We start from the raw sequence: 11770 nt of genomic DNA, 5'->3' as shown, positions 1-11770 counted from the left end.
AGATATATGCATACATATATATTCATAGACATACACACACACACACACCCTGGCGTACTAGCAAACATACACGCACTAACGTACATACACACATATACGAACGCACACGCATTTACAAGCACTGGCGTCCTTACAAACATATTAACGTACATGCATACATGTACATACGCAAAACTCTTACAAAACGCGCACACATTCATATTAACATATTAACACACATGCACAAACACTCTAATACACACAGAACACATACATACTAATATATACATACGCAAACTATAACAAACGCATGAACATACATATTAGCACACATATGCACCAACATACGCACACACTATTATATACACAAGGCGAGCGAGCTGGCAGAATCGTTAGCACGCCGGGCGAAATGCTTAGCTGTATTTCGTCTGTCGCTACGTTCTGAGTTCAAATTCCGCCGAGGTCGATATTGCCTTTCATCCTTTCGGGGTCGATTAAATAAGTACCAGTTACGCACTGGGTCGATACAATCGACTTAATCCTTTTGTCTGTCCTTGTTTGTCCCCTCTGTGTGTAGCCCCTTGTGGGCAGTAAAGAAATGACACTATTATATATATATAAGCAGCCAACCGAGGACAAAACCGGTTAATTCGATCCTCGGATCTTTTTGGTTTGACGGGCAACACTTGTTTTCTTAACGAAACACTTTCAAACTTGGGATACTGGTAGAATGTGTCATATAAAACATCTTTTTCTCTTAGCCTTGTTAACAAAAATTAGTTCTTAATAAGTTATTTCATGTTAAAGTTGTCGTATTTCTGTAATTTCAACCAATCACTGACGTCTATTCAGCTGAATACAGTTAGTGCTCTTTTTATAAACAATAATTTTTACCGGTGTCAAGAGTGTTATTCCCTGTTTAATTATATCATTATTCCCTAGTAAAGGTTTAGAATTTTAGGGTTAGGGTTCGGGTTTTAGAGTTAGAGTTAGGGTTTTAGGATTAGGGTTGGGGTTAGGGTTAGGGTTATGGTTATGAGTTTTAGGGTTAGGGTTAGGGTTATGAGTGAGGTTATGGCAAAAATAATCATAACCCTAACCGTAATCCTAAAACTAACCCTAACTCTAAAACCCCAACCCTAACCCTAAAACCCTAAAGCTAAAACCAGTACAAACGCACGAACGATGTCATAAATAAGAGTAACACGGATAGTTGTTGTTGACAAACAACGGCACTAATTTTATTCAAGGGAAAAGATCCCATGACACCGTTGTTTACATTCCACGGTATTAATTGTTTTCACCTCAATAGACGTCAGTGATTGGTTGAAATTACCGAAATACAACAACTTTTTACATGAAATAACTTCGAATACAAAATTTTTTATCTGTTCTATAATACAAAATATACAAGTATACGAAGTTTGAAAGTGTTTCGGTACCAAAAACACTACATAAAACATTAATGAAAAATGTTGCCCGTCAAACCAAAAAGATCCCGATCCTCATCTCAAGCTGTCGGAAAAGTCACCCTGGGCCTCGTATCCTCATTTCTCTGTCATACTAAATACATAATAGATAATGGTTAAATATATCTATTGATTCATAAACATAAGCTGTTTTGGTGGTGATCATATACAGACGTGGTTGTGTAGCATGAAGTTTGCTTCCCAACTACATGACCTGGGTTCAGTCCCACTGTGTGGAACCTTGGGCAAGCGTCTTCTACTGTAGCCCCTATGACAGCGGAGACCTCCGGCGTACTCCGACCTCCCCACTTCCCCACCTCCCCACGCCCCACTGTCGGGGTAGAGATTGCTGGGTCCGCAAGTGCGAGCCCCGTGAGTCAAAGTGGTTGTTCCAGCGCATCTTCCTTCCCATCCTCCGGGGCAACGTCTTTTCCATTTTGTCTGCTGGGACCATCAAGCGGTCTGAATTAAAGGAAATCGAGAGAATGTAAGCTTACTGTACGAACAATATTATTTTGTTTTAGAGAAATTTGACAGCATCGTCGAACTACTCTTGGGTATGCGTGCGTGTGGGGTGGTGGAGGTCGTACCAAAACCTTGTGAGTGGATATGGCAGACGGAAACTGAAAGAAGCTCATTGTATATCTTTTTATCTTTTACTTGTTCCAATTACTGGACTGCGGCCATGGTGCAGCACGGCACTGAAGGGTTTTGACGAACAAATCGACCATACTACTTTTGTTTTTTTTTTAAGTTGATACTTATTCTATCGGATCCCATTTTTGCCGAGTCACTAAATTGCAGGGACCTAAACAAACAAACACTGGTTGTCAGACAGTGGTGGGGGACAAAGACGCACATAAAGACTCACACTTAGGTATGCTCGAATATTCGAAATGAGGAGTAGATAGGCAACCGACAACTGATGAAGGATCGTTTCTCTGTGTTTATTTGTCATGTTTTCCATTTTTTCTCTCGTTGTTTACATATTTCATGTTGTTTACGCAGTTGGTGACATCCTGTACCCATATCTGCATATATATATATATATATATATATGCAGATATGGGTACATATATACATATATATATATACATATGCATATATACATATGCATATATATATATGCATATATGCATCTATATATATATATATATATATATATATATATATATACATATATACATATATATATACATATATATATATGTATATATATATATATATATATATATATATATATATATATATATATATATATGTATATATATATATATATATATATATATATATATATATATATATGTGTGTGTGTGTGTGTGTGTGTGTGTGTGTGTGGTGGCGCAATGGCCCAGAGGTTAGGGCAGCGGATTCGCGGTCGGACGATCGCAGTTTCGATTCCCAGACCAGGCGTTGTGTGTTTATTGAGCGAAAACACCTAAAAGCTCCACGAGGCTCCGGCAGGAGGTAGTGGCGACCCCCGTTGTACTATTTCGCCCAACTTTCTCTCACTCTTTCTTCCTATTTCTTGAGTAACGCTACGATGGACTGGCGTCCCGTCCAGCTAGAGGGAACACATACGCCATAGAAACCAGGAGACCGGGCCCATGAGCCTGGCTAGGCTTAAAAAGGGCGCATAAAAAAAATTATATATATATATACATATATATGTACATATACATATATATATATATATCTATATAGATATATATATATCTATATATATATATATATATATATATATATATATATAAACACACACATACACACACATACACACACACATATATATATATATAGACATACACATATATATGCATACACACACACACACGCGTGTGTGTGTGTGTTTGTATGTGTGTGTATGCGTGTTTGTGTTTTCCCACACCACCGCTTGGTAGCCGGTGCTGGTATGTTTACCTCACCGCTGTGTAGCGGTTCGGCAAAGGAGACCGATACAGTAAGTACTAGGCTGAAAAAAAAAAAAAAGAACTGGGGTCAATTTGTTCGACTGAACCCTTCAAGGTGATGCTCCAGCATAGCCACAGTCCAAAGACTGAAACAAGTAAAAGTTAAAAGAAAATGATAAGACACAAAGTTTGGTTGTAAGCATCTACGTTTACTTGTGTGCGTCTCTATCTATCTATCTATCTATCTATCTATCTATCTATCTGTCTGTCTATCTGTCTGTCTGTCTATCTGTCTGTCTGTCTGTCTGTCTGTCTGTCTGTATTTACATGTTCGTGTATTTTCGTATTTGTGTGTATGTCTGTGTACAAGCGTGTCTTGCACCAGTACAAAGATAACCACTGACCAAAAAGAAAACAATCCACTGCCAACCTAGTGAACACGTGCACAACTTAAGTCGGACCCTCAACGTCAGTCCAAATATTAGGCCTCATCATCATTGATTATCTTCCCTGATACACGGGCTTCACAGAGTGAAGGCTATACCACAAAGATTTGTCCACTTTTTCTAAGTCAGAATATATAGGAAACTTGTTAATTTTCAACAAAGGTCAGGTGAATCTTCACTGGAGTACAACGCTTACATGAGGGCAGTGATTATCAGGGCTTGGGTAACATAAGGTAACGTACGTTGCACTATTCTTCAGGACTGCACAATATTGTTTCTAACAAATTCTAGGAATTTAAATAACTCGGTCAATAAAAGATTATACATACTCAGGTATAAGTATTGAGTTTCTTTTCTCCTGTGTGAAAAATTAAGGAAGCTGGTTTAGACGGATCAGCAGGGGAAGTTGACCCCCATCGAGCTTGATGTAAATTTGACATGTATATGTATGTATGTATGTATGTATGTATGTATGTATGTATGCATGTATGTATGTATGTATGTATGTATGTATGTATGTATGTATGGGCAGTAGTTGGAAGGGTCAAGGAAATGTCCTCTTTCGGAATGGGACTTGTAGCATATTTCTAAAGATAGATAGATAGAAAAAAAGTTGAAGTGTTTGTTGAGTCAAGGACCTGCCTCTGAATTACATTGAAGATAATAGAAGGAATATTATCAGGTCCAGTGGTCTTGTTGGTTTGAAGTGACCGAAGCTGCTTTCGCACCTGACATACATGTATATGTGGCGGTGGTGGTGGTGGTGGTGGCGGTGGTGGCGGTGGCGGTGGTGGTGGTGGTGGTGGAGCGGTGCGGAATTGTTTGGGAGAAATTTTACCCAGTTATGTAGTGTGGGAATAATGCAAAGCGGGTAGGAAATATAGAGGCTTTATGAGGAGTACCTCTCATAGAGCAATCAAAAAGGTAGAGATCCTTTTATCAAAGGCACAAAAAGATTAGCTGCAGTTTGATTGGCGCGCGGAGGAGGGGATTCTTGTGAGTTGTTGTTGTTGGCACTCCGTCGCTTACGACGTCGAGGGTTCCAGTTGATCCGATCAACGGAACAGCCTGCTCGTGAAATTAACGTGTAAGTGGCTGAGCACTCCACAGACACGTGTACCCTTAACGTAGTTCTCGGGGATATTCAGCGTGACACAGAGTGTGACAAGGCTGACCCTTTCAATTACAGGTACAACAGAAACAGGAAGTAAGAGTGAGAGAAAGTTGTGGTGAAAGAGTACAGCAGGGTTCGCCACCATCCCCTGCTGGAGCCTCGTGGAGCTTTAGGTGTTTTCGCTCAATAAACACTCACAACGCCTGGTCTGGGAATCGAACCCGCGATCCTATGACCGCGAGTCCGCAGCCCTAACCACTGGGCCATTGCGCCTCCGCTTGTGAGTTGTACGATGCACGAAATTATCTTAACGCTATTCAAATGATGGATCTGCAGAAGTTGCGGTCCTTAATAAAAGCTGTCCATCTTGTAGGGTGGTAATTTTCTGTAAGTGTTGTAGGTCACTATCCTTGGCTGAACTGCTGTAATGCAGTTATAAGTGAATCACGTAGGTCAAGGGATTTTTTAATGTTTGAAATGGCAGGGAATTGCCAAGAAATATGGTTTTAGTTACCCACTTAGTTGACCCTGGAAGGTCAAGAGTGAAGCTTGCGTTGCTAGGGATAGTTAGCATAGAAGGATTGGCGTTGCGACCAATTAATATTGGCGCAGGCGTGGCTGTTTGGTAAGAAGTTTGGTTTCCAAACACATGGTTCCGAGTTCAGTCTCACTGTGCACGCATGCACGCACACACACGCATGCACACACACACGCACACACACACACACACACACACGCACATACACACACATATACACACAGACAGACAAACACACACACACACACACACACATCTACCATGTTGTCTAAGGTGCACCAACATATGCGTTGAACAATGTTTATTTCGGTTGGCTTCTCTACAGTTTCCGTCTCCCAAATTTCATTCATAAACCATTTTGAGAGATGACCCAATATTCTGCGCTGTGAGATGAAACCCTGAATCACGTGTTTGCATATCGAACTTATTAAACGTTCCTCTGGGACTGTGTCCCACATGTAAGAGACACAATTGACAATAAAAATGCATAACACACACACACACGTACTTTGAAGTATGTGTGTTTGTGTGTGTGTGTGTGTGCGTGCTTGCGCACACGTGTGTATATGGGTGTGTTTGCGTATGCGTGTGACTATGAATGAGTGTCTTTTTGTTTTTTACTGTAGTAGTCTCTTTCCACATCACTTGATAACAGCTGTTGGTTTGTTTACGTCCCCGTAACCTAGCTGTTTGGCAATTGATAGAATAGGTACCAGACTTGAAAATAACGAGTACTAGGGGTCGTTTTGGTTGACTAAACCGCTGATGGCGGTGTCCCAACATGGCAGCAGTCCAAATGCAGGAACAAGTAAACAAAAGATAAAAGAAGATAAAAGATAAGCATACAGAAATTTAATCGTTAATCTCATGGCATTTTTTAAAAACCCTAACCTTTCATTCTGTCATATTTATCTATTTGATATAATTCAACCTGATTGGTTTAAGGAAATCTTCTCAATCCTTTTAATTTGCTTTCCTTCTTTCGTTCTTAATTTTACCTCCTTGTCCCCCCCCCCTTTTTTTTATTTGCTTTCTTTCGTGGCTTCGTATTATCTACCTCTTTTGGTAACCTTTTCTGTTCCTCTTCTGTAATTTCCTTTACATTTCTCTCAGTATAATTCTTCACGGAACGAAAAAAATTAAGAGCTATTTATGAAAAGAAGGATGAGTACATTTTTATTACTCTTTTTCTTGTTTCAGTCATTTGACTGCGGCCATGCTGGAGCACCGCCTTTAGTCGAGCAAATCGACCCCAGGACTTATTATTTGTAAGCCTAGTACTTATTCTATCGGTCTGTTTTTGCCGAACCGCTAAGTTACAGGTACGTAAACACACCAGCATCGGTTGTCAAGCGATATTGGGGGGGGGGGGAAACACAGGCACACAAACCCATATATATATACATATACATATATGCGACGGGCTTCTTTCAGGTTCCGTCTACCAAGGCCACTCACAAGGTTTTGGTTCGCCCGAGGCTATAGTAGAAGACACTTGCCCAAAGTGCCACGCAGTGGGACTGAACCCGAACCATGTGGTTGGTAAGCAAGCTACTTTATTTCATAAATATTTGCCATAAAGGCATTACAAAGAGGGGACGAACAAGGACAGACAAACATAAAAGGGCTGTATCGATTAAATATTTACAATTTTAGATATACAATAAAAATTGGATTATATTTACAATTTTCGATTGAAGCATTGCTCATTACAGATGCAATTTGTAATGGCTTTCCTGAAGGAAAGGCATCCGACCACCAGGGTAGACCCCTTGCTTTTTCTTTCCCTTGATTTTGGCTCCCACTTTCCTGGTGCCAAACGCTCCCAGCTTCCTCGCCACAGGCTTCCATCTTCTTATGAATCTGACTCGTGACAGGTACCTCTTCTCCAGCCTGATCTTATTACTGAGGTGGTAACAAAAAAAGTTAACTAACCCCTGGCCAGATACAAAGGTATCCGTCACTATGCCTCATACACGCGTCTTCCATACTGTTTCTTTCAGTATGGCTACTACGCAGGAAAAGTAAGCCTTCCTTTCCCTGTTGAGGGAAGGAGGCGGCACAATCTCGATGATAGATTCAGCTGATAGCTGTACTCTTCCCATCGATGACAACAGTTATTCTGCGAAAACTATCAGTCTCGTTAATTCCGGACATTCCACAAATGCGTGCAAGACGGTTTCCCTGTCCCGCCCGCACCTCAGACATGTCGGCGATACGGCACTTCCGTGCCTTGACAGTTTATCACGAACAGGTAACGCCGCACGGAAGCACTGCCAAGCCAGGGATTTCGTAACTTTTGATAGCCTCTTCCACCACTGGAAACTGGCCCTCATCCGTCACGCTGATGGTGATGTCATCCGCATACGCCGTAGCTCCTCTTCCACACCATAGATCATGCGGTGCGCCCCCTATCGCCTCCAACTTCCGCAGCAATGGCTCGAGGGCCAACACATACAAAAGTGGAGACAGGTAAGATCGGCATAAATAAATATATTTAGGGGTAATTAGTTAGAAAAGTTCCCCGACCTTAGTATATAGAGAATATACACAATGTTTTTATTTATGTGATTAGCTTCAATTCCATTGCAAATTAGAAACACCCACGGATATTTTGCCAAGTTATTTCATTTCCTCTCTCTCTCTCTCTATCCCTCTCCCTATCCCCTTTTCTCTCTACTTCTCATTTCAACAAACTTTTTAACCATGTAATTCCTCTCTTCACGTCGGTAACATTTCTCTCTTTCTCTTTGCCTCTCACTTCCACCGACCACGTGGCAGCTGACAGCGTAATGCATCGGCTGGCTTTCTGCTATCTCACTTTCTCCCCCCCCTTCTCTCTCTCACAGACACTCATCACACTCTCTCGTCCTCTCTCTCCCTCTCCTTTCCTTTCCATCCCTCTCCCTCCGTCTCTGTCACACTCACTCCACCGATCTCTCAATACCCCCTCTCTCTAACAAATTAAAGCGTAACGTATGAACGAACGAACGAACAAGCAGAATTATAATATAGATATTTCATGATAATTACTTTAACTCTGGACTACCCACATTTCTCTACATACTCTTTCATTCTTCCAGTTTCAAATTCTTTCTTTCTTTCCTTCTTTCTTTCTTTCTTTCTTTCTTTCTTTCTTTCTTTCTTTCTTTCTTTCTTTCTTTCTTTCTTTCTTCCTTCCTTCCTTTTTTCGAACACTGGTCTTTATCTACCTCATTCATTTACTATTATCTTGCCTTTCTTCTTCAGTAGTTATTGTCAGTCAGCCATAATTTACTCCTCCGCTCGTTTTCCTTCTCTCTTCCCCTACCACCACCACAACATCTCAACCCTCATCCAACATTCTCCTTCATTCTGTCATCAACCTTTTAAAAATCTCTTTACACACTTTCCGTTTCTCTGTTGTCTTTCCATTCCAACATAATTCACTGAAAACAAACGGCATCTTCTTCACCATTAATCCTCATGTATCAATAGTCTCCAGCAGACGACATCATTTACCGCTTTGTATACAAACGTGACGCACATAAACACACGTTTACACAAATACACACACACACACACACACACACACACACACACACACACACACACCGAGATGCATACACAACTTAGCTTGTTTACCTAGATTGCTCATGTAGCATATAACAATGAGGGGAATCTCGACGTGTGTTAGAAGTAGCAGTCAAATCTCCATCGTACAACATCCTGCTGTCTTATAAAAAATAATAATATAATTCTAAACACATTAACAATTGAAAAGAAAAATCGACGGAATGATCACATCTGGAATATCGTAGATGTTCTTGGTCAGAACCTGGGATCAAACAACAATGCATATTTGTATACAAAATAAATACATACATGGACATATATATGTATGTGTGTATGTTTGCGTGTCTTCTCTTCCTCTTTTTAATTTAGAGTAAATTTTGACCTGCCATCTACCTGGTAGCACGGTTGTGAAGGAAAGTGCCTTGATTTAACCGTCGTCTTTTAAATCTTAAGAAGGATCTTGCAGATTTTTATTGTCTTAGATATCATGACCATTTGTAGCGTATGAATTAAGGATTTGCATTCTCTCCCCAAGATCCCAAGTTCATCCATACTTTATTCCAGACGGGTTGGTATGTTTCCTGGTTTTAACCTGACAGTGTATCTGGGGCACTATGTATGTATGAAATGTATGTATGTATGTATGTATGTATGTATGTATGTATGTATGTATGTATGCATGCATGTATGTATGTATGTATGTATGTATCTGAGTTTTATTTAAGTTCTCAAAAGTGTTCGCTAACAAAGCAGAAAGAATTTTTTTTATGAGTTAAGAAAGTTCCCGGTGTCTGTAATTATGCAGTTGAGTTGGCATGTTGATAGAGAAGTCGATGCACTCAGCCAACTATCTGCATCTCTAATAGAGAATCTTTGGAATGTCTTACGAATCTTCACACTGCCACTGATAGATTGGATTTGGAGAATCCGCGTCAGTTCTTGTGTAAATTTGTTGGTACATAACCTAACGCATTTATGATGATGGGTGCAAATGAGAATTTATAGTCAGTATACTATAAGAGCTGTAAGTTTCGCATTAATTCACCATAAATGTTCTCTTTTTCCTGGAAGTTTGATTGGGCAGTTGAATTCTACAACAATACATGGTCTGCTCACTGTTTCGCAGAACAATATCAGGTCTGTTATGTTTGCATTGAATTGTTTTTATTGGAGTGTTCTACCTGTATTCCTTGCTTTTAAAGGTGTGAATGCCTACTAGTTCTGACATCCTTTTAATGTTTTACGCCAAGGTAATCCTTCCTGCGAATAGCATTGTAAATAGTTTTTGCAACTATATCATGTATGTATGTTTGTTTGTATGTACGTATGTATGTATGTATGTATGTATGTATGTATGTATGTATGTATGTATGTATGTATGTATGTATGTACGTATGTATGTATGTATGTATCTATCTATCTATCTATCTATCTATCTATCTATCTATCTATCTATCAATCATCTGTCTGTCTGTCTGTCTGTCTGTCTGTCTATCTATCTATTTATCTATCTATCTTTCTATCTATCTATCTATTTATCGATCGGTCAAGTTTATGCGGAAATCTTAGATGAGAAAGTGTTATCATGGGTTACAGAAAACTTTGGTGATCATTACATCTTCACTCAAGACGGGGCTCCAGCCCACATATCCAATTTGAAGCAGGGGTAGTACAAGGAACATTATATAATAGTGTCATTTCTTTACTGCCCACAAGGGGCTACACACAGAGGGGACAAACAAGGACAGACAAAGGGATTAAGTCGATTACATCGACCCCAGTGCGTAACTGGTCCTTATTTAATCGACCCCGAAAGGATGAAAGGCAAAGTCGACCTCGGCGGAATTTGAACTCAGAACGTAGCGACGGACGAAATACCACTAAGCATTTCGCCCGGCGTGCTAACGTTTCTGCCAGCTCGCCGCCTTCCTTCAGTTTCCGTCTACCAAATCCACTCACAAGGCTTTGGTTGGCCTGAGGCTATAGTAGAAGACACTTGTCCAAGGTGCCACGCAGTGGGAATGAACCCGGAACCATGTGGCTGGTAAGCAAGCTACTTACCGCACAGCCACTCCTGCGCCCATAATTAAGAAATATGAATGGGTAGAACTTTCTGGGACACTCTGTATATGAAACTTGACCAGGAAGCTTGTACTACGTTTCACTAAGTGTTATAGTCCCCTTTAGAATCGGGAAGAAGCACAGCTAGCCCCTCACCACTGCTCTTCTTGACTCGGCAGAACGACAACGTTGTGGCAGTTGAAGGAGAAAAGAGAGCCGCATCAGTATCCAGCTGGTAACTCATTTTCGGCAGAGTAGATTGGAGTAACTTCAGATGAAGTGCCTTCTTCAAGGACACAATTTGCCACCAAGTCTAGGAAACGAACCAATAGCCTTACGATCTTATGATAGAGACATCATTGGAATCTAATCTTTTTCATTCATGAAATCATCCCCCTTTAATTTTGCTCAGATTGCTTCCAATTTTGGTGTATCAATGCAACTCTGAATTTTGATTATGATCAACCAATTACTTTATCTCGTAAATTAAAGCATCTGATGTTATTTGGAATTAAAGTTAGGAAATTTGGCTAATTTTAACCAATCAACAGAGAGCGAGGCATTAACAGCTTGTTGCCATGACAACCGCACATTGTGTTGTGTTCCACCCGTATGTTGTGTTGATTCTTCACACCACGAGATTTACTTCACCCGCGTGTTTTGCTTTAATAAAAATTTGTATTTATGAATTAGAATTT

The sequence above is a fragment of the Octopus bimaculoides genome, chromosome Z (assembly GCF_046866305.1).
Source record: "Octopus bimaculoides isolate indiv1 chromosome Z, ASM4686630v1, whole genome shotgun sequence".
NCBI lineage: Eukaryota > Metazoa > Mollusca > Cephalopoda > Octopoda > Octopodidae > Octopus > Octopus bimaculoides.
This window is presented reverse-complemented; position numbering follows the sequence as displayed.